This window comes from Rhinatrema bivittatum, chromosome 1 (assembly GCF_901001135.1).
Source record: "Rhinatrema bivittatum chromosome 1, aRhiBiv1.1, whole genome shotgun sequence".
Taxonomy (NCBI): domain Eukaryota; kingdom Metazoa; phylum Chordata; class Amphibia; order Gymnophiona; family Rhinatrematidae; genus Rhinatrema; species Rhinatrema bivittatum.
Genome location: NC_042615.1, coordinates 830,597,604 through 830,622,030, shown reverse-complemented (window position 1 = coordinate 830,622,030; position 24,427 = coordinate 830,597,604). Strand labels below are relative to the sequence as shown.

General features: G+C 46.6%; 1 long non-coding RNA gene across 1 annotated transcript in view; it reads left to right on the top strand.

Annotated features, from left to right (window-relative positions):
• The first annotated feature begins 731 nt into the window (after window positions 1–731).
• The window catches only part of LOC115079387, an 86,882-nt gene continuing 63,186 nt past the window's right edge, over window positions 732–24,427 (top strand). The window contains exon 1 of the long non-coding RNA XR_003853276.1: window positions 732–746. This is a non-coding gene — a long non-coding RNA (uncharacterized LOC115079387). The remainder of the gene's footprint in view (window positions 747–24,427) is intronic.

Genomic DNA, 24,427 nt, shown 5'->3' with positions numbered 1-24,427 from the left:
CAGTGATTCCTGTTTTTTGGGGCATTTATTTGGTTACAGATAGTGGCAGTAATATTATAAAGAGAGATGAAGATGGATGCTACCAGGGGATCAGTTCTTTGCACCCCTTAAGTACTTGATATAGTAATGGATGCCTAGGGATGTAGGCCAAGAGATACAATGGCTTAGTCCTCAAGGAAGTAATAGACAGGTGCCAGAAAGCAGTGGGGGATTTTCATCTACATGTGAAGAAGGTTGCGTAGCAGCTCTGTGAGAAACGGGAAGCAGTGGGGACATCTCTGCACAAGCTTGCTCAGGAAATAGTCACCAGGTAGAACTCTCCACCTCTCTGATGCTGCAGAGGTTAGTGGTGCAACAGACAATCCTTCATGACTTCTCTCTGGAAAATGAGATAGGCTTGGCTTGTCCCTTAAGTCATCAGGATTGGTTACATATGACAGAGATGGTAAAAGTCCTGAAGCCCTTCAAGTAAGCCACAGATGATCTGTGTTCAACAAAAGCCAATCTGGGTGAGCTCATTACCTTAGTCAATATTCTGGAGAAAAGGTTACAGGGTTTCTGGCAGAAAAAGGGGACTGGAACCAGAGGTGTTGTTACTTATGGACTGCATGCAGCTGCAACTGGAAAATAGGCTCAAATCCATCACCCATCTGGCTTCTTAGTTGCTAGCCATGCTGAGTGACCAAAGAGTGAAAGGGATTGAAGCTCTCCAGTCCATCAGTCTAATTTACAGAAAGGAAATACTGGTGAGTAGCACACATAGAAATATCCAGTGTGCTGGATGCCTCCTTCTGCTGGGGGAAGGGAACCTTACTGACAAATCGTCAAACTGCACCACCACTGAGCTCTCTCTTCCTGTTAGCAGAAAGTGGGAACCCTGCAGGTGAGGACATCTTCCTCCTGCTTGTGGGTGGTGGGAACCCCATTGGAACATAATTACACTAGGCCAATGTGGGACTCTCTCTTCCTGTTGGTGGCGTGTGAGAATTTTCCAACATGTGAGTCTTTCGTCCTGCTGATGGTGGTTAGGAGACCCACCAGCACATCATTGCACCAGATTGCCAAGGGGATCTCGCCTCCTGTTGATTGGGGGTGGGATCCCCACTGGTGCACAGGTCTTCCTTCTGCCAGGGAAGGGTGGAGACTGCACTGACATGTTATTACACCGTGCTGACTCCATGGGGCATTCTCTTCCTTCTGGAGGGGGATTGGGAACCCCTCCAGCATGATTTATTTAATTTATTTATTTAACATTTTTCTATACCGACCTTCAAGGTTGAATACCATATCAGGTCGGTTTACATCGAACAGGGGTAGATCAGTATAACGTAACATAACATAAAGAGCAAATTTTGTGGTAAACTGCTCTGCCGCAGGGCTTTTTCTTTCTGCCAGCGATGTTGTTGGATCTGCACTGGCATTTCATTAACCTATGTCACTGCACAGCTTTCTTTTTCTGTCTGGTAGGAAATAAGGTGGTCATTGCAGGAGTATTCTGGAAGACACTTGCTACAGCCCCAAAGTTTTGCCACCTGAATTGACTGCCTCTCCCGATAGAACCACCCCTGCTAATGAAACATCAGGGTAAATATTACCAGATGGAGAAAGAGCACTCCAAGACACTAAGAATGCCAAGAGATGAGTTGAACCATATAGACTAACTAATTTATGGTGGAGTTGATGCAACCTGCATGGGCGATCCGTGCAAGTCGCCACCATTGTTAGGTGGATCCAGATGAGACGGAGGCCCAACTGGAGCTTTGCCTATACCAATCCATGTTCCCCTTGGGTAGAACCTATGGGTGCCAGGGCTGGCAGGTCTTAGGTGAGGGCCTCTGATGATGAGATGGAGATCCATCGAGGGTAGAGTGTATATGGCACTAATCTGGAAGAAGTCTGGGTCAATGATAGATGGCATTCAAGGAGGTACAGTAATCAGACTGTGGTCAGTGACAGATGGCATTCAAATATGTCCAGTGAGCAGGCTGTGGTCAGTAGAAGGCAGTGTTCAAGGAAGTCCTGGAGGCAAGCTGAGATGAATATTGGGTATCATCCAAAGGGAAGGTAGGACAGATAGGCAGGGCAGGAAGGATAGGAGCAGAACAGATGAGTAGACAAAGAGATGTGGAACACTGAAGAACTGAAGGACTGACCATGAGAACTGAAGAACATGGACAACAAGCTAAGAAACTGAAGAACAAGGACGAAGGACAATGGAACTGAAGGTGAAGTCAAGGAACTGGAACAGAAGGTGAAGGTGAGAAACTGGAACTGAAGAACACAAGAACTGGGAATGTAGAGACAGGAACACTGAAGCAACTCACACTACTAAGGAAATAGGGAGACCTATTGCTGAAGCGTTGGAGGTATGTCTGCAGTGGTCTTATAGAGGCCAGAGAGGGTGATGGTGCCTGTTGGGTTTTCCCACCATAGGCCCTTTAAAAATGAGGATGTCAGGTGCACACATGCCCTAGGAGGTGATGTCGGTGGTGTCAATGGCACCCTACCATGGGTATATTCATCGGTATCCTGCTGTGTCATGGTGCGCTGGAAGGAGAGGTTTAAGTGCCGGGGTTGGCAGAAGGAAACCTCAGACTGCCAAACACTACATCAAGGACCCTCAAAGGCTCAGACCTTAATAACTTGGTTAGTTTATAAGGGTGGGAGAGTAAGGGATGAGATGGGGGAAGAAGGGGGGACCTGGAGATAAGCAGATTAGATGGAACCCAGGAGCCGGGGGAGGGGGTAAGGGGGAGAGACTGGCACTGACTTCAGGCCTCAATATTCTTTTCATGAAGATATGGAAAATGCTTTGGGGGAGGAAGCTGCAGGCTCAGCCTGGTAGTTTAGGGCCTTTGCAGCTTGGGTGGAGGGAGATGAGCGACTGGTTTAGCTCCGGGTTTTTTTTTAACATTCCTGTATTTAACAGACTATATTCTTTTGAATATTGCTGGTTAAATCTAAAGTTATCCGGGAACACTTTCCTGAATAACTTTAGAGTTTAGACCTGCTCTTGGGCATGACTAGAACCAGGCCAAAAAACCTATCTGACTAACTCTGAACGTCAGAGTTATTTTCTTAACTTTGCCCTGTCCTGAAATGCCCCCCTTTCTTATTTATCTAAGTATTAGCCGGAAAAACATGGGAAATATTCAAAACTAGCCATTTAGATAGAGAACTTGGGAGTTATCTGTCTAAATGGTTTTGAAGATTGACCTCATAATTTTTATTTTTATTTTTTACATTTTTATTTTGAGGACAAAATATCCCAATACAACCAAGAAAGAAGCAGGGTGGGATAACGTGGCCAGGATTGCAGAGGGGTGCAATCAAACAGTAAGGTGGAAAACCAGAAAAGAGGTGAGGTGGGAGGACAAACTTGTAATTTTTTTTTCTTTTCTTAACTATTTCTTTTTAGGTACAAAACCCCTCCAGCATAGTCCAAGTTGTCACGGGCTCTTCGCCTGATGGCACAGCCATTTCCTGCAGGTTGAGTCCAGAGGTGCAGGCCATGGCTTGGACCTGACCACGGCAGGTAGTGGTTGAGTGGCCCAGGAGATCTGAGGCTTCAGGAGGCATTGGCCAAGTTGGCAAACCGGTGTGGAGTAGGAGTCCAGCATGGGTTAGGAATGCAATGAGGATCAGGAGTGTGCGCTATGTTTTAGCAATCCAGGCCAGTCATGCAGCATTTCCCTCAGGAGACTGACCACCAAAGGTTTGTCAGTGAGGGCTCCTCACAGTCACCCGGCCCTCAATCTGAGGACACACCTGGTGCAGGTCCAGTTGAGAGATTTCATGGACATGGTACCTTCCACTGAGCCAGCTCGATAATTGCTGCTGAGGTGTTCCCAGAGTCAGCTAAGCTTAGGAATAATTCTCAGTCCATGTCCCTAGCTCTGGAGATCACAGGCTCAAGGGCCGCCTTTCTTAATAAACTAATAGGATGCAAAGTTTCAGGAGCCAGACTGGCACAATGTAATTATGTTAAACAGAGATGTCACCAGTTAAATAGTAAATAAACATGAAGTCACCAGTTAAATAGTAAATAAACATGATCTCTCCCCCACACACGTATTGAATAAGGGAACGCTTGTGTTTGTGGGGAGATAGGGAACATGAACTTCTCTTGATGTAAAATAAGCCCTCTTATAGCTGAGATGGACACTGATGGCAGAGAGGATAATGAGATAAAACAGTCAGAACGCAACAAAAAACCCTAGCTGAAGCTGAGATAACAGGAAAGTTAGACGCAAACGAATCTGCTCAGAATGCTTTAGTGCAAGCAATCAAACCAGTTCTGCAAATCCTATCCAAATCCTCCTCCCGCAGTGTGCATTTACCCTGGCAGTGACTATGTAGCAAAGGCATTACCGTACTGGAGGTTAGACTGGGCCAGAAAGTGACTTAAAAAAACTGTAACGGGAAATGATTCAGCCCAGCGATCACAATAGCAGTGTCCATACAAGCGGCCAAAAGAAACGTGGGAATTTTACATCTCAGACAGGTAAAGGCAAACGAAAAGAATCAAGAGAAAGGAACTTACTGGAACAACAAGGTAGATAAATTATCTAAAAATCCTATGGCTGCAGCCATAGGAAAGAAGCAGGGCAAAAGGGGCTCACTGGGTGCCCTTCTGTGATTAAAAGACAGGAATTGATGATCCTCTCCCTTTCATACCTCCATAAAGGTGAAGAGGGAACGTCTGTGCAGGGTAAAAGAATAAGTAAGAGAATGGCCTGAGAGCAAAGATGAAATCAAATCCTGGGTAGCTTACGTTGTATGCAAAGCGCCCATGAGAATTAGGATCTGTACCTCTGGGCCCCCCTTGGCATTGCACGTATCTGCGGGGGCTGCACTTCTCCGCCTCAGGGACTGCGCTCTTGCAGTGCTGCTCGTCAGAAGGGTAAGATGAATAGCAAGGCCTGCAAACTGCTCTTCCTCTAGCGTGGAGGACGATAGCTGCTGCAGAGCTCATCTGCGCCTCTCCAGGACTCTACGTCTCATATCAGGTGCCAGGCTTATGAAGGACCATGGTTCTCCGCCTCAGGGACTGCGCTCTTGCTGTGCTGCTCGTCAGAAGGGTAAGATGAATAGCAAGGCCTACAAACTGCTCTTCCTCTAGCTTGGCGCAAATGAAGGTGGAGGACGATAGCTGCTGCAGAGCTCATCTGCGCCTCTCCAGGACTCTACGTCTCATATCAGGTGCCAGGCTTATGAAGGACCATGGTTCTCCGCCTCAGGGACTGCGCTCTTGCTGTGCTGCTCGTCAGAAGGGTAAGATGAATAGCAAGGCCTGCAAACTGCTCTTCCTCTAGCGTGGAGGACGATAGCTGCTGCAGAGCTCATCTGTGCCTCTCCAGGACTCTACGTCTCATATCAGGTGCCAGGCTTATGAAGGACCATGGTTTTTGTTTTGCTCTGTTTTTTTTTCATTTTGGTGGATTTTTTTTTCTATTTTTTTCAGTTCATCTTTATTTCAGTTTGGTTCATTTCCAGAACGGAAATAAACATTAAAAAACAAACAAAACCCCCAAAATGGAGCTCAATGAGGCCTTTCAATCCTTCTCTTCCTCCTCAAGGAAGCAGTGGGGTCCTGGCCAAGCTAAGCTGGGGTTTCCTCAGCCTCTCCAATCCCCCTCAGAGGACCAAGCCTACCCAGCTGGCTGTGCTGAACCTTGTTTACCCCCTGAAACCCTCCTGCCACCTCTGAAAATGTTGCCAGGGCAAGGAAACCCCCTCACCCTTACATACCCCTTCCACGGAGGCCCCCGGATGAAAAGGCAGAAATGAAGGCCCCCTCATTCCTGGGCGTCTCACGGACCTTTAAAAATGGCACCAGCGGCCTGGAGGCCAGCGCTGTCTCATTGTATGGCCATGTGGCCACGCCTCGACAATTTAATGACTCCATCCAGCCTTGAGGCCGACATCCAAACTCAGGGCTTCCAGTGCTACTTTTTAAAGTCCTGGGAGGCAGGGCAGAAGCGAGTGAGAATCCTCCTGCCTTTTGAGTCTGGGGAACCTCCTGGAAGGGATAAAGGGGACAGGGGTTGTTTAGGTGAAAGTTATCAAAAGAAGATTGAGAAGGGGGAAAATTATGTGTGGGGAAGTATGAGGGAAAGGACTAGGTCAAGGCAATGGTCATGCTGGTCATGGGGAGGGACAAACATAGGAACATGATGTCAGAAAAAGAACCATATGGCCAATCCACCCAGCTTATTTAGTTTTACAACGCCCATCACTCCCACAGAGATCCCCTGCGCTTGTCCTAGGTTTTCTTCAATTCAGGCACCGTTTATGTCTCCACCACCACCACTGGGAGGGCGTTCCACACATCCGCCACCCTCTCTGTAAAGAAACATTTCCTAAAATTACTCCTGAGCCTCCCCCTTTCACCCTCTTCTCATGATCCTTTGTTCTAGAGCCTCTTTTCCATCGAAAGAGACTCACCCCCTGTGCATTGATATTGCTGAGATATCTATCATATCTCCTCTATTTCATATTCATCTTTAGATCTTTCTCTCCCCATGTGCTTTAGACCAAAAACCACTGCCCATTTTAGTAGCCTCCCTCTGTCCTGACTCTATCCTTGTGAAGGTGGGGTCTCCAGAACTGTACTCAGTATTCCCAGTGAGGTCTCTCCAGGGACCTATACAGGGGCAATATCCCCTTCCTTTTTCTGCTGACCATTCCTGTTATAATTTGACTTGGTTGTGAACCCTGGATCTTGATGACTCCACATACAGGGAGTAGCCCTATTGGGACTCACCACGATAGGCGTGGCCTCAGCAGGGAAGGACACAGAGAGATGAGATAGAAACATAGAAACATAGAAATGACGGCAGAAGAAGACCAAATGGTCCATCCAGTCTGCCCAGCAAGCTTCCCTCATTTCTTCTCTCATACTTATCTGTTTCTCTTAGCTCTTGGTTCTATTTCCTTTCCACCCCCACCATTAATGTAGAAAGCAGTGATGGAGCTGCATCCAAGTGAAATATCTAGCTTGATTAGTTAGAGGTAGTAGGGGTAGTAACCGCCGCAATAAGCAAGCTACACCCATGCTTATTTGTTTTTACCCAGATTATGTTATACAGCCCTTATTGGTTGTTTATCTTCTCCCCTGCCGTTGAAGCAGGGAGCTATGCTGGATATGCGTGAGGTATCAGTTTTTTTCTTCTCCCCTGCCGTTGAAGCAGAGAGCTATGCTGGATATGCATCGAAAGTGAAGTATCAGGCACATTTGGTTTGGGGTAGTAACCGCCGTAACAAGCCAGCTACTCCCCGCTTTGTGAGTGTGAATCCTTTTTTCTTCTCCCCTGCCGTTGAAGTTATGCTGGATATGTGTGAAGTATCAGTTTTTCTTTTCCCCTGCCGTTGAAGCAGAGAGCTATGCTGGAAATTCGTGATGTATCAGTCTTTCTCCCATGCCGTTGAAGCAGAGAGCCATGCTGGATATGCGTCGAGAGTGAAGTATCAGGTACATTTGGTTAGGGGTAGTAACCGCCGTAACAAGCCAGCTACTCCCCGCTTTGTGAGTGCGAACCCTTTTTCTTCTCCTTTGCCGTTGTAGCAGAGAGCTCTGCTGGATGTGTGAAGTATCAGTTATTCTTCTCCCCTGTCATTGAAGCAGAGAGCTATGCTGTATATGCATTGAAAGTGAAGTATCAGGCACATTTGGTTTGGGGTAGTAACCGCCGTAACAAGCCAGCTACTCCCCGCTTTGTGAGTGCGAACCCTTTTTTCTTCTCCCCTGCCGTTTAAGCAGAGAGCTCTGCTGGATGTGTGAAGTAACAGTTTTTCTTTTCCCCTGCTGTTGAAGCAGAGAACTATGCTGGATATGCATTGAAAGTGAAGTATAAGAATGAAGTGATCAAGCTAGTTGAAAGGCATCAGGAATAGAGGAAGGTGGAGGTGGTAATTTGGATATTTGGTTTGGGGTACTTTATTATACAGCAATGGAGGAGAGTTCCCACAGCGTGGGAAGTAAGGCATAGTGCAGAGTAGTAAAATAGGCCAGTGTAGAAAACCCAGGTAGTGGCCCGTGGAGCGGGGAATGCCAGGGGGAATCCCTTCTTCAGATGACACACCTCGGTGAACAGATCTGGTAGTGGCCCGCAGCGCGGGGTATGCCGAGAATCTGCTCAGTAGATGGAAGAGCAGCGTAGAAGGGTAGTTGAGCTGGATATAGCTTGGTAGTCACTGCGAAGTGTAGAAGCTGGTCAGCTACGGTAAGCGCGGTAATGGCCCGGGGTCCGGGATACACCGGAGGGACCGTCAGCAAGATGTGAAAGTAGCGAGAGTACTCACAAGGCTGAGAAGCCGAGTCCCAGTAGCGAGTGGATGGAGACAGCAAATAGGAAGGCCCTCTGAGGAGCGCACGGCTGGAACGCGAGGAGCGGGTACCTGAGGCATTGAATAGGAACACAGGAGCAAGTGGTGAGAAGCGAAACATCTCCGAGGCAGTGGAATTCAGCAGGAAGGAAGGAAGGTCCAGAGGGTTTAAATACACACAGGCAGGTGAGGTCATGCGGAGGGGATGCCCCCGAGGTTCCCGCCATGACGTGTATTTGAGGGAGACTGGCGCGCGCGTGCCCTAAGTAATCCCTGATTCAAGATGGCAAACGGGATCGCCCACACCATCCCGGGGATGCCAGGGAGGTCAGTGTTTGGAGGCAGAGGTCGCCATCTTTGCCAGAATCGCTGGTGCTGGGAAAAAAAAGAGGTGAGCAACAAAGGTCTACGACCAATGGACTTAAAAATTCCTCTCCCTGAGCATCTTCCCGAATTTTGCCGTCACTTTTTTATCCACCTGTTTGGCCACCTTAATAACATCAGATACGATGCCACTCAGATCCCACCTCCAATACTGCACCTCTCTCTTGGGCTTTTATCCCCTAAATGCATGACTCTGCATTTTTTAGCATTACGTTTAGCTGACAGTCCCTAAACCATTCCTGAAACTTACTGAAGGGGGAGGGCAGAAGTGCAGCGCCACCACTGCAGCCTTCCTGTATTGGGAGAAAAGATAACCTGGATGACAGAGTTCTCAGGTGACAGGCAGGCCTCAGGCAGGGCAGGAACGTGAAGGTGAGAAGTAAAGAGGTCAGGAATATAGGCAAAGCTTCCTGGACATCGAGTGGGCATTACACAGGGAGCAAGGAGGGAAATCGAGAAAAGCTTGGGTGGGCAATAGTTTTATGTGCACCGTCAAGGTGAAAATTGCTTTTAAGGCCAGGATTGGGAATGATATCCCCAGCTGAGAGTAGGAGGAGAATACAAAGAAGAGAGGTGGAGGGAGAAGACAGTGAGAAGAATGAGATCCAATCAAGGAGAGTGGAGATGGCTGGAGGAGAGGAAGAAAACCTTTAAACTCAAGAGCAGTGGACAAGAAAGAAGACAGAATAGCAGGTGAGGTGAAGAACGTCAAGAATGGGGACAGTAGACTTGATGCTAGCAGTGGTTTGCACTGCAGCAGGGAATAAGATAGGGGAGGATTAACATCAGGGAGTGTAGATATACTGTAGTGGAGCCATAGGAAGCAAAGGAAGAGAAAACTCTACTGGCCTGGGGTAATTCCTTGATGTGTACTTCCTGGCTAATTGGTGGAAACCCAAGAGTCACTTAGAACAACTGACACCATTTCTTGTATTTACAGCGATTGCTATGTAAGCTTTTTGGGGCGGCCGTTACAGAGCTCAATTGTCACCATTATCCCACTTCCCCCTCATCCTTCCCCAGATGTGTCTTAGTGCATAAGACCTGAAAATATCTGGCAGCAGAGCTGTTGGCCAGCAGGAGCTGCGAGACAGCAATGTGATGGGAGATACCAGACTGGGGAGGTAGCAAAATGGAGAAGCATGAAGTGAGATGAAAAGGCAGTTTGTACATTCTAACAATGATAGTATAATAATAATAATAATCATCATAATGATCGTATAATAATGATAGTATAATAATAATGATGACGATAATAATGATAGTATAATAATAATACTAATAATAATGATAGCATAAGTATCTTCCCCAAAGAGCTTGCTGAGTTACAAACATAACAATGCTGCATCTCTGACTAGAGAAACCAGATTCACTGGGCTTTAAAATAAACACAGAGAGACTGATGTAACACCCTGGGCAGGACGGTTCCTTCATTGACGCCGTGGGGCACATAGAAAGAATTAGAGATGGATCTTTCTGCTTAAACACCTCCTCAGTCTCTATATAACTCTCTCTTGCTCTACACTTACTCAAATTCCTCAGATTATGGAGAATGAAATTAGTTCAATGCTCCTTCCCATAGGAAGTGCTTAGAAAGCAGAGAGTGAAGCTGCAGTTGCATAAAACGTCTCAAGGCTTATTGGTTAAGAGTAGTAATCGCTGCACCCACAAGTTACCCCCATGCACCCTTTGTTTCATTTCCATTCTCTAGCTTTTAGGGATCCACAGTGTTTATCCCATGCCACTTACAATTTTTTGACTGTTTTTATCTTCACCTTCTCCTCCAGAAGGGCATTCCAGGCATCAGCTATCCTCTCCGTGAAGAAATATTTTCTGGTGTAGGTTCTGAGCCGTTCCCCCTGAAGTTTCATTTCGTGATCCTTAGTTCTACTGATTTCTTCCCAGGCAGATTCACCAGTGGCCCTCCAGCTACGCTTGGAATGACCACCCACTATGGAGAAGGGCAAGCTTGTAATGACATAACGTATCTCACTCTGCCCTTGTCACAGGGACGAGATTTCATCATTGCATCAAATTCCTTGATCTCCCCAGGAGAGTAAGGGAATTCGGAATATAATGCCCTGCAACATCCAGATCCAGCATACCCTGAAAGTATAGCAACCCACAAGCAGGGGAGTCCTTCTCCATGGGTACTGTATCTGTGTAGAATGTAAATACAAACAAAAAACAAACTTTGAATTGTTTGTATGCTAATGCCAAAAGTCTAAGAAGTAAGATGGGAGAATTAGAATGTATAGCAGTGAATGATGACACAGACTTAATTGGCATCTCAGAGTCATGGTGGAAGGAGGATAACCAATGGGACAGTGCTATACTGAGGTACAAATTATATCGCAATGACAGAGAGGAGCCCCCGGGAGGCAGTGTGGTGCTTTATGTCTGGGATGGCATAGAGTCCAACAGAATAAACATCCTGCATGAGACTAAATGCACAATTGAATCTTTATGGGTAGAAATCCCTTGTATGTCGGGGAAGACTATAGTGATAGGGGTATACTACCGTCCACCTGGTCAAGATGGTGAGATGGACAGTGAAATGCTAAGAGAAATTAGGAAAGCTAACCAAACTGGTAGTGCAGTAATAATCAGAGATTTCAATTACCCCAATATTGACTGGGTAAGTGAAACATCAGGGCATGCTAGAGAGATAAAGTTCCTGGATGGAATAAAAGATAATTGTATAGAGCAATTGATTCAGGAACCAATGAGAGAGGGAACAATTTTAGACCTAATTCTTAGTGGAATGCAAGATTTGGTGAGAGAGGTAACTGTGGTGGGGGCCACTTGGCAATAGTGATCATAATATAATCAAATATAATATATACTACATAGTCCAGGTGATTTATTATTCTTCAGTTTGTCAATCAGGCCTACCACATCTTCTAGGTTCACCGTGATTTGATTCAGTCCATCTGAATCACTACCCATGAAAACCTTCTCCATTACGGGTACTTCCCCAACATCCTCTTCAGTAAACACTGAAGCAAAGAAATCATTTAATCTTTTTGCAATGGCCTTATCTTCTCTAAGTGCCCCTTTAACCCCTCGATCATCTAACGGTCCAACTGACTCCCTCTCAGGCTTTCTGGATATATTTTAAAACATTTTTACTGTGAGTTTTTGCCTCTTTGGCCAACTTTTTTTCAAATTCTCTCTTAGCCTGTCTTATCAATGTCTTACATTTAACTTGCCAGTGCTTATGCTTTATCCTATTTTCTTCTGTTGGATCCTTCTTCCAATTTTTGAATGAAGATCTTTTGGCTAAAATATTATCTTTCACCTCCCCTTTTAACCATGCTGGTAATCGTTTTGCCTTCTTTCCACCTTTCTTAATGTGTGGAAAACATCCGGACTGTGCTTCTAGGATGGTATTTGTTAACAATGTCCACACCTTTTGCACACTTTTTACCTTTGTAGCTGCTCCTTTCAGTTTTTTCCTAACTATTTTTCTCATTTTATCAACGTTTCCTTTTGAAAGTTTAGCGAATTGTCAAGGATATGTTGGTTCCAGTATGAGATATTGCTTTTCTGAGTGACTTTCATGTTTGCCTTCTTCGGTGCTATGAGGGTGAGGGAGTTAGTGGCGGAGTTGGCGGTGCATCCAGGGGGGTGGGGGATTGTTGAATAAACATGTGCGAGTATCAGCACAACTGGTGAGTTTTCACATTCACAGGCAAAAACAGACCAGATAGGCAGGGGGCAGATGCTTTGGCTGGGGCAAGCGGCTGATCCATTCATTTGCCCAGTCCAATGTGAGTAAGCTTTGAGGGAAGGTCATTTCTTGGTCTATGTTGATGGATCTCCCAAGACACATTATCAATTTTCCAAGGTGTTGCGCTTGGTCATAGTTAATGTGGGATGGGATGGCAGTTTGTATAGGACACATTTCTTTTGCATAGGTACAGCCACTAGTGCAGTGGAGACAGGGATGTCAGAGGAGCAGATTTGGATTATTGGATGGTGAGGGTCCAAGGCATTTGCTTCATACATTAGAATGGGCTGGTTAATTCCTGTTTAAAGGGGCTTATACATGGGGGACGAGTTGTTAACTTTGGCTGTGTTTGTTTCTTCCAGGGTGGCATCGAACACAGGTGTGCCCAGGTCATGGGACACTCATTCGTTCACTGGGCTTACAGAAGGGCGTTGGTGAGAACTTATGGTGAGCATCTAGGCTTGGCATCAGAGAGCTGGTGAATTTGCTGGTTCGGACAGCGAGGGATGAAATGGAACTAACTATTGCCTGTCGTCATGGAACTAGTGAAGAATCGTTGTGCTTTGTTCTGAAGTCCTCGTTGTACACTGGGTGGTGGTGGTGGTGGTGGTGAAGGGTGTAACGACTTGGGGCCATGGATACGTACAGAAATATTACAGCGGTCTGGAAGGATCTTGGGACTTTAATGAAGATGATGCCAAGCTTGCATTTCAGGTGTTCGGGTAGTGTGGTCAGGTGGAAGTCACAGGATCAGCCATGATGGAAGCACAGGGTTAAAAGAGTTAACAAATAGGTGGGCAGGTGGGTGGAGGATCAAGAAGGCTTTTGGATCAGGCACGACTGGGCCATGGCTCGGGACTTTACAGTTAGGACAGAATACATGTGTCCGATGTGGGCGTTGACTTGTTTAACAACGCGCTCCAGGAGGCACTTGAGAGGATTTTCATGTAAGGGACTCCAGGTAGACCTTGTTTGTGGCAGTAAACCTGTGCCTAAGTTTGCTGATTGTAGGACTATGTCTTGCACGGGGGGGAGCACTCGTAGCTGGAGGGGGCTGCTATATGTGGCAGTCGTGCAGTGGTCACTGAGTGGGCTGCAGGTTCTTCCTGCTGGTTTGTGGCGGGGAGGCCGCTGGTTGTGAATACAGTGGGGGAGGGGTGGCATATAGTTTTGAAGGAAATTGGGGGTGGGGGTTATGGTTTTGTTTGTTAAGGCTCGAGTTACGAATTTGCTACTAAACTATGGCCCTGGAAATTCCCAGTTTTGAGCCTTGTGTTTTGTGGGCCGGATGGGGAAGAGGATGCCCTTTGCCCTTATCCCCTGCCTGCCCATGGTGCTGGAGGGAATAAAGGTTATTAAACTAGAGGACCTAAATGTTAACTGGGTGAACTGGTGGGATGAACTGGTGAAACCGGCAATGGCGTGTTCACGCGCACCTTTTAAACTCCCTCGCTCGAAGCGCAATCTACGTGCACAGGCATTGCCCCCCTTAAAACTGGGGGCACACAGAGGCACGCGGTCAGGCGATTTTATAACGTGTGCGCACGTATGCACACGTGAAAGAGCACCCGCGCGCCGGATTGAAAGTTACCGTCTCACAGTACAACCATAAAACGGTCTCCCCTACATCCAAGGAACGCCGTAAATGCAGGATCTTTTTCTCAAATAACTGAGCAAACACGCAAGGTAGAGGATCTGGCAAGTCACCTGGTTTCAAAGCACAGTTTTCTTGCAAAAAGGGCTTTATCTTACTTTATTTTAAAATATTTATATTCCTTCTATTTATTTACTAATCTACATCCATAAAATAAAAGACGATACTCACATACATGAAAATCATTAAAGAGTAAAAATGAAAAACAAAATATTACTACTCTGCTACACTTCTGATAAGGCTCAGTGAACATCAACGCCTTTATTTTCTTCCTGAGAGTTTTAAAAGCCTCCTGTGCCTGAGCTTAGATTTGGAAAGCTGAGTAATGAGATCTCAAATCCAAGTAAAGTAAAACTGGAGCTTTTTAATCTCCCCCAGCTACTCAGTGAGGGAAGTGTCTCGTGATGTGACCCCCTGCCCTCGTCACCCTCACCCCCAGTCCATCCTGTCCCCACTACTCTATATCCCCTTCTCGCTCCCTCTGACCTCCAGAGGGTCCTCCTCCTCCTCCCCCTGCCCAGCTCCTCCTCTGGAGCTCCCCTTCCATTTCCACCCTCTGTCTCTAAAGGGGGCTCGCGCTCCTGGGGATTTTAGCAGGGGCTTAAAGAGCAACGCAGGAGCTCGGGGCTTTGTGCAGCTTTCGTTGGATTAGAGAGGAAGCGGTGGGAACTGGGGAGAGAGATCCTATCTCACTGAGATGCAGTACTGGGGCCCTGTCCTTAAATGTGACAAACTCTGCACTAAAAATCTCTTCATCCTGTGATTTATTTCTTATAGGTAATAATAATGCTGTAATAATAAAAAAAAGAGAGAAATATTTTCCTTGACTTAATAGAGCGTTTTACTACCTTCTGAAAATAAAATTAAATGCAAGATAAAGTGAATTGCGAAATTAAACAGTGCAGATTCTATATGCACAGGATTATTTACCTTTGAAATGTACTTTAATTACATTTGTAGACATTGGAAGAGAAACTTACATTCTGTCCTTTGATCTCAGACCCTCAGGGCTGGTGCCAGGAGCACCTCCCTCATCTCCAACATCGTCCAGACACTTATGAAATCCTTTAATCGTCATGTAAGTGCTCCTTGTTTATTTTTCTAAATGCGTGCATTACACATCCTGCCCCTGCTTTCCCCCAGGTCATCCCAGGAGGTAGCTGCCTTTAACCATTAGTAGCTGCCTTTCTGGGTTTGAGATACACAGAGCCCATGGACATGGGATAAACACAGAGAACCCCCCCCCTAGTGGTTAGAGGATGGAAATGAAGAAATGGGGTAACCTGTGGTGATTTTAGTGTAACGTTTCTGCATGGAGGTAAACTGCAAGGTGCATCAATTACAACCCTAAACATTTTCCTGAGCAGGCAGGATGCACCATTTGGGTGTTTATCTGCTGAATTTACTATGTTACTATGTTATCTATGTGTATTATACAAAGTGGCAAACCACTCAGGATATGAAGTATGGAACTTACTATCGGGACGATGCAGTAAAATTCGCGGGAGAGCCGGCGCTCCGAGGCGAGCGCCTGCTCTCCCGACGCGCTCCCAGGCCACTCTCCCAGGCGCGCGATTGAGTATGCAAATGAGGCACCGCGGTAAAAGGAGGCGCCAGGGACACTAGCGCATCCCTGGCGCCTCCTTTTTGACAGGAGCGGCGGCTGTCAGCGGGTTTGACAGCCGCCGCTCAATTTTACCGGCGTCGGTTCTCAAACCCGCTGACAGTCACGGGTTTGGAAAACAGATGCCGGCATAATTGAGCGTCCGTCTTCTGACCCGCGGGCCGCCGGCCGATTTAAAACTTTTTTTTTTAATTTTTGATTTTTTTTTTTACATTTTGGGGCCTCTGGCTTAATATCGCTATTTCTGTGCACTTTCCCGGTGCCGGCAGAAATTAACGCCAGCCTTTGGGCAGGCGTTAATTTCTGGAAGTAAAATGTGCAGCGTGGCTGCACATTTTACTTTCTGTATCGGGCAGGAATAACTAATAGCGCCATCAACGTGCATTTGCATGTTGCGGTCGCTATTAGTTTTTTTTTTTTTGGGGGGGGGGGGGGGGTTGGCCGCACGTTTTCGATGCGCTATTACCCCTCACTATAAGGGGTATAAACAAATAAGGGGTAAAAATAGCGCGTTGAAAATGCGCAGCCAAACGCGGGCTGTATCCGCCTGTATGTCAGGACCAGGAGGGAAATCGGAGAATCCGAAATCATCTGGAACATCTGGAAGGTCTGCAGACAGGAAAGGGCATTGCCGTCTGCCATCTCTCCTATCCCAGGAAGCCTAGCCTTGGCTGGGAGTGACATAGTTCAGTGGTGTCCTAAGATTTGAGCAAGATTAGAACACAGGAATTAAAGATGCGCCACGATGAGTCAGACCCGAGGAATATCGAGCTCAGAATCCTGTCTCCAACAATACTGACCCATCTGGGCCACAATTACCCGGCAGATCCCTTCTTCCTCACTCTCAGGGATAAATGGTGGGGTTCCCGAGTTTACCTGGATTATAATGGTTTATAGAATTTTCCTTCTGGACCTTATATCAACCCATTTAAACCCAGCTATGCTAGGTGCTTTTACAACATCAACAAATTCCACGCCTTGATTGTACGTTGAATAAAAAATATTAATATTAAGTAGTTTATCTGGCTGCATCGCTAAATATATAGGCTAAGTTGGCCAGATAAGTTTATGCAGTTAACTAGCCAAGCAGTACAGCAGCTGAACATAGACCTCAATGTAACTATGTCAGCAGGTAACGCACTCCACAGGAAAGGCCCTCGAAAACTGAATGAATGGATTGTCACTAGATGAAGGGAGTCTGAACACACATAGAGGCTGCCTTGAACACTAGATGCTTGTGAAAGTGTGGGATATACATTTTAATAAATCCAAATTCGCAATTTAAATCTTGTGGGGGACAGTGAGGGACCAAAAGTTTAGAAAAGTACATTGGCTGATGAAGGGCATATAACACTAGACATAGCATATTAAATTTAATAGAAGATAAAACTGGCATCCAAAGCTAATTTTGTAATATGGAAGATGCTTAGTACTCCTCTCTGTTTCCTGTCTTCCAATCAGTTATAAAATTCTATCCCATGACTTTTTAATTTCCTGACGAGTCTCTCATGTGACACTTTACCAGATGCCCTCTGAAAATTCAGATGAACCACATTGACTATCTTGCCCCTATCATCATGTTTATTTACACCTTCAAACATATCTTCTGGATTTGTGAGGTATCCATGTTGAATCTTCCCCATTAAACCATGTCTAGAAGTATGACTAGTAATTTTTTTTTAAATAATTTCTATCATTTTATCTGGCACCAACGTCAGGCTGCTCACCAGTCAATGATTTTCCAAAACGCCCCTGGAAACCCTTGTTTCTAACTGGCCACCCTCCAGTTTTCAGATGCTAGGGCAATCCTTAATGATAGCTTACAGATTACTGGTAACAGGGCTCCAGTTTCATATTTGAGTTCTTTCAAAACTCTGGAGTGAATACTATCCAGTCCTGGTGACTCGCTGTTCTTTAATTCAGCAATTTACACTATTACATCTTTAAGTTTCACAGTTTTTTGAAAGAGATAGCCATGTGAGACTGGTGTGGCAACAATGACCAGAAGCAGGTGGCACCTTATAGACCAACCAATTTATAAAGGACAGAGTCCACTTCGTCGGGTGCAGTGATTTGCTTTAGCTTCTCTGAATTAAAGAACATTTCCATTGTGGTATTGCCTCAATATCCTCCTCGGTAATAACTGAAGTAAACAGTTTAGTTTGTTCTGCTATGGACTTGTCCTTCCCTTTTATCCCCTTGTCATTTAGACTAGAGGTCCACTGATTCCCTCATAGGCTCCATGTTCCCAATATACTTAAAAATGTTTTTATTAGTTTTTACCTCTATGGAAAGTGTCTTCCCAAATACTCTCTTGGGTCTACCTTATTGGAAATTTTTATATCTAACTTGCCAGGGTACAGGTTCTTTTCTAGCTTCCTCATTTATGTCTGTTTTCCATTCCATGAAAGATGTTCTTTTGGCCTTAAAAGCCTCTTCCATCTCACTATTCAACCATGCCAGCAATCGGTTGGACTTTTTTTCATTCCTTTTAATGGGTGGAATATGTTTTATCTGTGTTGCGCGTCCCGGCCATGCTAGGCCTGCGCCCAGGCCTGCTCGCCTTGCTCTCGCTCCAGCGGGGCCCGGGACGACCTCTCCCGTAGCCGCTGCCAGTACCCTGCGCCTGCGGAGTTCCATGGCGGCATCCCCGGGGCCTTCGACCTCCCAGCTCGCTCCATGCCAGGGCTCGGCATCCTCCACTGCATCAGGCCCGTCCCTAGGTGCGGGCGCGCGGACCGCCCGACTCTTTAAAGGGCCAAGGGTGGGAAACTGCTCTGCAGCGAGCACAGATGATGTCACCTAGCTTCTGTATTTAATGCGAGGGCTCGGCCCTCAGTTCCTCGCCTTGGCAATTGGGTCGTCACACTCAGTGTGAGCTAGTTGCCGTCCTTGTTCCTGCGTTCCTGTGTTCCTTGCTTGTTCCAGTGTTCCTCCCTTGTTCCAGTGTTCCTGTGTTCCTTGCCTGTTCCAGGGTTCCTAGCTTGTTCCAGTGTTCCTGAGTTCCTCCGCTTGTTCCGGTGTTCATGAGTTCCTCCGTTTGTTCCTGTGTTCCCATGGTCCTTCCTATGTTCCTTCATCTACCCAGGTTGTACCTTCTTGGACTGATTCTCGGTACTGACCTCGGCTTGCTTCTAACCACTCCTGGAACTGACCTCTGCTTTCCCTGACCACGCTTGGACTGATACCTGGAACTGACCTCTGCTTTCCCTGACCATGCTTGGACTGATACCTGGAACTGACCTCTGTCTTGCCTGACTACGCTTGGATGGATACCCTGGCTTTGACCCTTGCGCTCCAATCGGACACTCTATTTGCTCCTCCTGTGACTGCCAGGTCTACCTACCTCGACGCTCCTAGTGGCCTTCTATAAGCTAGACCATTAGGCGCTGCCTATCCTGCCTGGAGGACCTTCTGTTCCTGGACTGTACCCATGGTCTCCAGTACTCCTTGTTCCGGTCTAGATCGCCTGTTCCCCTATAGCCACACGCCTCTACTCTTGGTGGGCACACCTCTCCGCTACCTCACCAGGAGATCCCTCGAGGCCTACCTAAGCCCAGGCAGCCCGGGCATCCAAGTGCTCAACCTGCGGAGACCCCAGGCTGTTATTGGTGAAGCTCCAGCTAGCCTCTGTCTCCTTGTGTGCTCCGCCTCCTGGTGGCAGGCGCTCCCTGGGTTCGCTCAGGGGGCTGTACCAATCCTGCGCCAGGCCAAGGGTCAACCTCCAGTGCAACAATCTGGACTTCCATTATGATATTTTTCAACAATATCCAAGCATCATGCAAGTCTTAACCTTTGTAACCTTTTAGTTTTTTTAATCTGATTTTCTCATTTTATTGTAGTCTGCCTTTTTAAACTTAAATATTTCTGCTGTAGTTTTAATTAATGCCCTAGGAAATCTTATTATGTTTTAGTTATTAAGTTATTGATTTCATCCAAAACATTTTACTAGCTCAATGTTAGATTAAACAATTAACACAATGAGCAATCCCTAACTTTTAAGGGAATAATTTTCAAAGGACTTTTGTAGTAAAATAGCATTTTTTCCACCCAATCTGCAGGTAAGTTTATGTGTGGAAGTCATGTTCATGTGGGAGTTTTCCTGGGCTGAGTGGAGGTGTCCCTGGGGGTAGAACAAGGGTGGGGTTTGGATTTATGCACTGACTTTCTAAAATTCAACCATATGTGTGTACATTTTCAGGAAAGTTTCTTTGCACCAAATAACAGGTGTGACTTCTTTGCGTAAATTTGGTGGGGTAATTTTCAAAGTCCTCTCATGCGTTTAAATTCACTTTGAAAATTGCTGTAATTTATTTGCATATTTTTACCATTTCAGGTCATGCTAGAGAGATAAAGTTCCTGGATGGAATAAATTACATTTTTATGGAGCAATTGGTTCAGGAACTGACAAGAGAGGAAGCAATTTTAGATCTAATTCTCAGTGGAGCACAGGACTTGGTGAGAGAGGTAACGGTGGTGGGGCCGCTTGGCAATAGTGATCATAATATGATCAAATTTGATTTAATGACTGGAAGAGGAACAGTGTGCAAATCCAAGGCTCTCGTGCTAAACTTTCAAAAGGGAAACTTTGACAAAATGGGGAAAATTGTTAGAAAAAAACTGAAAGGAGCAGCTACAAAAGTAAAAAATGTCCAAGAGGTGTGGTCATTGTTAAAAAATACCATTCTAGAAGCACAGTCCAGGTGTATTCCACACATTAAGAAAGGTGGAAAGAAGGCAAAACGATTACAGGGCATGGTTAAAAGGGGAGGTGAAAGAAGCTATTTTAGCCAAAAGATCTTCATTCAAAAATTGGAAGAAGGATCCAACAGAAGAAAATAGGATAAAGCATAAACGTTGGCAAGTTAAATGTAAGACGTTGATAAGACAGGCTAAGAGAGAATTTGAAAAGAAGTTGGCCGTAGAGGCGGAGCCAAAGATGAATAGAAAGAGGTGAGCAACAGGGGTTGCAGGCACCGGTGACCACGGGGCGCAACAGTATCCCCCTTCTTAGGCCCCTCCCCCCACCTCGGAGGTTTGGGTTTCCTAGGATGAGACTTGTGAAACTACTTGATCAGTTCCTTATCGAGAATATTAACTGCAGGCTCCCAGCTATTCTCTTCGGGCCCAAAACACACCCACAAAATCAGATATTCCCATCATCTTCCACGCTTAAGCACGTCCAGCTCATCCTGAACTTTATAGGTGATAACCTCCTCTGACGCCAGTTGTTGGGGTTCAGGTGGCTTTTTGGAGAATTCAGAGAGGACGAGTGGCTTTAACAAAGAAACATGGATGGCATTATGGATCTTGAGCGATGTAGGGAGGCGCAGACTGTACATAACTGGACCTAGGCGACGAAGTATGGGGAAAGGCCCGATGTTTCTGGGAGTAAAGAGGGCAGAAGGCAGCTTCAGGTGAATAAAGCGGGTACTCAACCATACCTTGTCACCAGGATTGAGTTGAAGAGCAGCCCAATAATGGAGATCATAGCCTTTCTTCGCCCTTTGGGCAGCTACTTGTAGGAGTCGTTTGGTGTCCTCCCAGAGTTGGTGCAACTCCTGGGCGGAGGCCTGCGCCACGGGCGATGACACTGACAGAGGTAACAGAAGTGGAGGCAGAGGTTGTCATCCGTACACAATTTGGAAGGGAGAAGATCCAGTCGATGTGGACACATGGGAGTTTAGGGCAAACTCTGCCCAAGGGAGTAACTTGGACCAGTCGTTTTGACGAGAATTGACGTACGCTCGGAGAAATTGTTTCAAGGTCCATTTTGTCCTTTCAGTCTGCCCATTGGCCTGCGAGTGAAGACCGATGTGAGGTCCAAGGAGATGTCAAATGTTTTGCATAAGGCTCTCCACAACCTGGCCGTAAATTGTACTCCTCGATCTAAGAGTATGTGTATTGGGAGTTTGTGAAGGCGGAAGATAAGGCGGATGAATAGTCTCGCCAATTCCAGCACAGAAGGAAGGCCAGGTAGAGCCACAAAGTGTGCTATTTTTGAGAAGCGGTCCACCGTGACCCAAATGGTGTTATTGTCACATGAAGAGGGAAGATCCACTATGAAGTCCGTGGCTATGTGCATCCATTGTTCACCCAATGCAGGAAGTGCCAATGGGTGGAGTCATGCCCCACCTGTGCTTCTGCCGAGCACAGGTGGGGCATGACTCTACATATGCTTCAGCGTCTTTTTCATGGTTGGCCACTAGTAGAACCTCTGGAGTATAGAAAGAGTTCTAGCTTGACCAGGGTGACCTGCCAGTAAGGAGTTGTGTGCCCATCAGATGATTTTTCTGTGAAGAGGACGGGGAACCACTGTCTTCCAGAAGGTACTGTGAACGTGGCAGAGAGAAGAACCTTGGTTGGGTCAATGATGTGGAGCCAACGCCCTCTCTTGAAGGATCAAATGAGGGCGTTGGCTCAAGTGTTCTTATTGGCTGGTCGGTACTGGAGCAGGAAACTGAACCATGTAAAAAAAGGAAACCAGCAAGCCTATCGGTGGTTAAGGCGTTGCGCATGGAGCAAGTATTCAAGGTTCTTGCGGTCTGTATACACCGTGATCTGGTGTTGAGCCCCCTCGAGCCAGGGACACCACTCCTCAAAGGCGAATTTTATTGCCAACAATTCCTTATCCCCAATTCCATAATTATGCTCTGCGGGTAAGAAGCGTTGCGAGAAGAATGAGCAGGGTTGCAGGGTGTGATTGCTGGAATGTTGGCTGAGTACTGCCCCAACACCGACATCCGAAGCGTCAACTTCGACGTGAAGGGTCGTTGAGGGTCTGGATAATGAAGGCAAGGTTTTTTGAGGAATGCCTCTTTGAGTTTCTGAAAGGCCAAGATGGCCTCGGACGACCACTGTGAGGGGTTGGCTCCCTTGCGAGTCATGGTTGTGAGTGGTGCGGTCAGTGTAGAGTAATGTGGGATGAACAATTGGTAGTAATTAGTGAACCCCAGGAATCGATGGAGGGCCTTGAGGCCCATGGGTTGGGGCCATTCCTGGATGCTCTTGGTCTTCTGCTGGTCCATCTGAAATCCCTGGCTCGAGACCACATAGCCTAGAAAAGGGACAGTCTCCTGTTCAAAAGAACATTTCTCTAGCTTGGCATACAAGCGATTGTCTCTTAGGTGCTGAAGGACATTACAGATGTCTCAGCAGTGACTCTGGATGTCTCGAGAAAAGACCAGGATGTCATCCAGGTAGACTACCATGCAGTGATAGAGCATGTGTCTAAATACTTTGTTCATCATGTTTTGAAACACTGCTGGGACATTGCAAAGGCCGAAGGGCATGACCAGGTATTCAAAATGGCCATCACGGGTGTTAAAAGGGGTCTTCCACTCATCGCCCTGTCATATCCCACCAAATTGTGCACCCCCTCAGGTCCAATTTAGATAATATTTTGGCCCCCTGGAGCCTATGAAAAAGTTCCGAGATTAGAGGTAAAAAGGATAGCAGTCCTTCTGGGTAATCTAATTTAAGCCACGATAATCTATGCACGGCCAGAGGGAATCATCCTTTTTCCCCACAAAGAAGAATTCCACTCCAGCGGGAGACTTAGAAGGCCGAATGAAGCCTTTCGCCAAGTCTTCTTGTATATAGGCCGACATGGCCTTAGTCTCAGTTAGCGAAAGCGGGTACACCTTTCCACGAGGAGGCTCAGAGTTAGGAAGCAAATTAATCACACAGTCAAAGGAGCGATGAGGTGGTAACGTATCTGCAGCCTTCTTAGAAAATACATCAGCATACATGGAGTACTGCTGCGGGAGTCCTGGAATAGAAGTCATGGTAGTCAGGCAAGGCATAGGTGACACGACCTCCAAATATTCCTTATGACAAGAGCTACCCCATTGTGAGAGTTGTAAGGTGCTCCAGTCGAATTGTGGGGTATGTTGTTTTAGCCAAGGTAGCCCAAGAACCACCGAGTGGAAGGCCTTGTCTATTACTAAGAACAAGATGGTCTCCGTGTGCATCGATCCGGTGTGCAGGCAAATGGGTACCGTGGAACAGGTACCCTCGCCAGATAATGGCTCTCCGTGGAGGGAGGAGAGCAGTAATGGCATTGGGCTGCGAACTGTGGGAATACAGAGATGCTCCACCAGCTGTCAAAGGATAAAATTTCCACCATCCCCGGAGTCCACTAGGGCTAAGGTGTGGAATTTGAGAGTACCTGAGTTAATGGAGACAGGTAATGTTAATGGAGAAGGTGAAGTCAGGCCTAGGAAAAGTCCTCCGGCAAAACCTAGGCCTGAGAGTTTCCCGGACAAATAGGGCAGGAAGGTAGCGCATGCCTGAGTTGGCCGCAGTACATACATAGTCCAGAATGTAGACGGTGACGCTTCTCCTTAGATGATAGGTGACTACGGCCCATCTTCATGGGTTCCTCTTCCTCTATCTTGGGGAGCAGAAGTCTTGCTAGATGGTACTGGGATGCGGGAGGCCCTTGGCATCACCCTTTTGCATTCTTGGGTCTCGTGCGAGTGTTCACGAAGACGGCGATCAATGCTGCCGATGAAATCCACAAGAGCATCAAAGGTGTCATCTTTGATGCATGGACTCAGCCCCTTGAGGAAGATGGCATGCAGGCAACCCAGGTCCCAGTGTAACTCTGATGCAAGGGTTCTGAACTCGCTGACGTAGTCAGTAAAAGCTCTGGAACCTTGGTGTAGATGCAAGAGGGTGGAGCCAGCAATGGTCTTGCGAG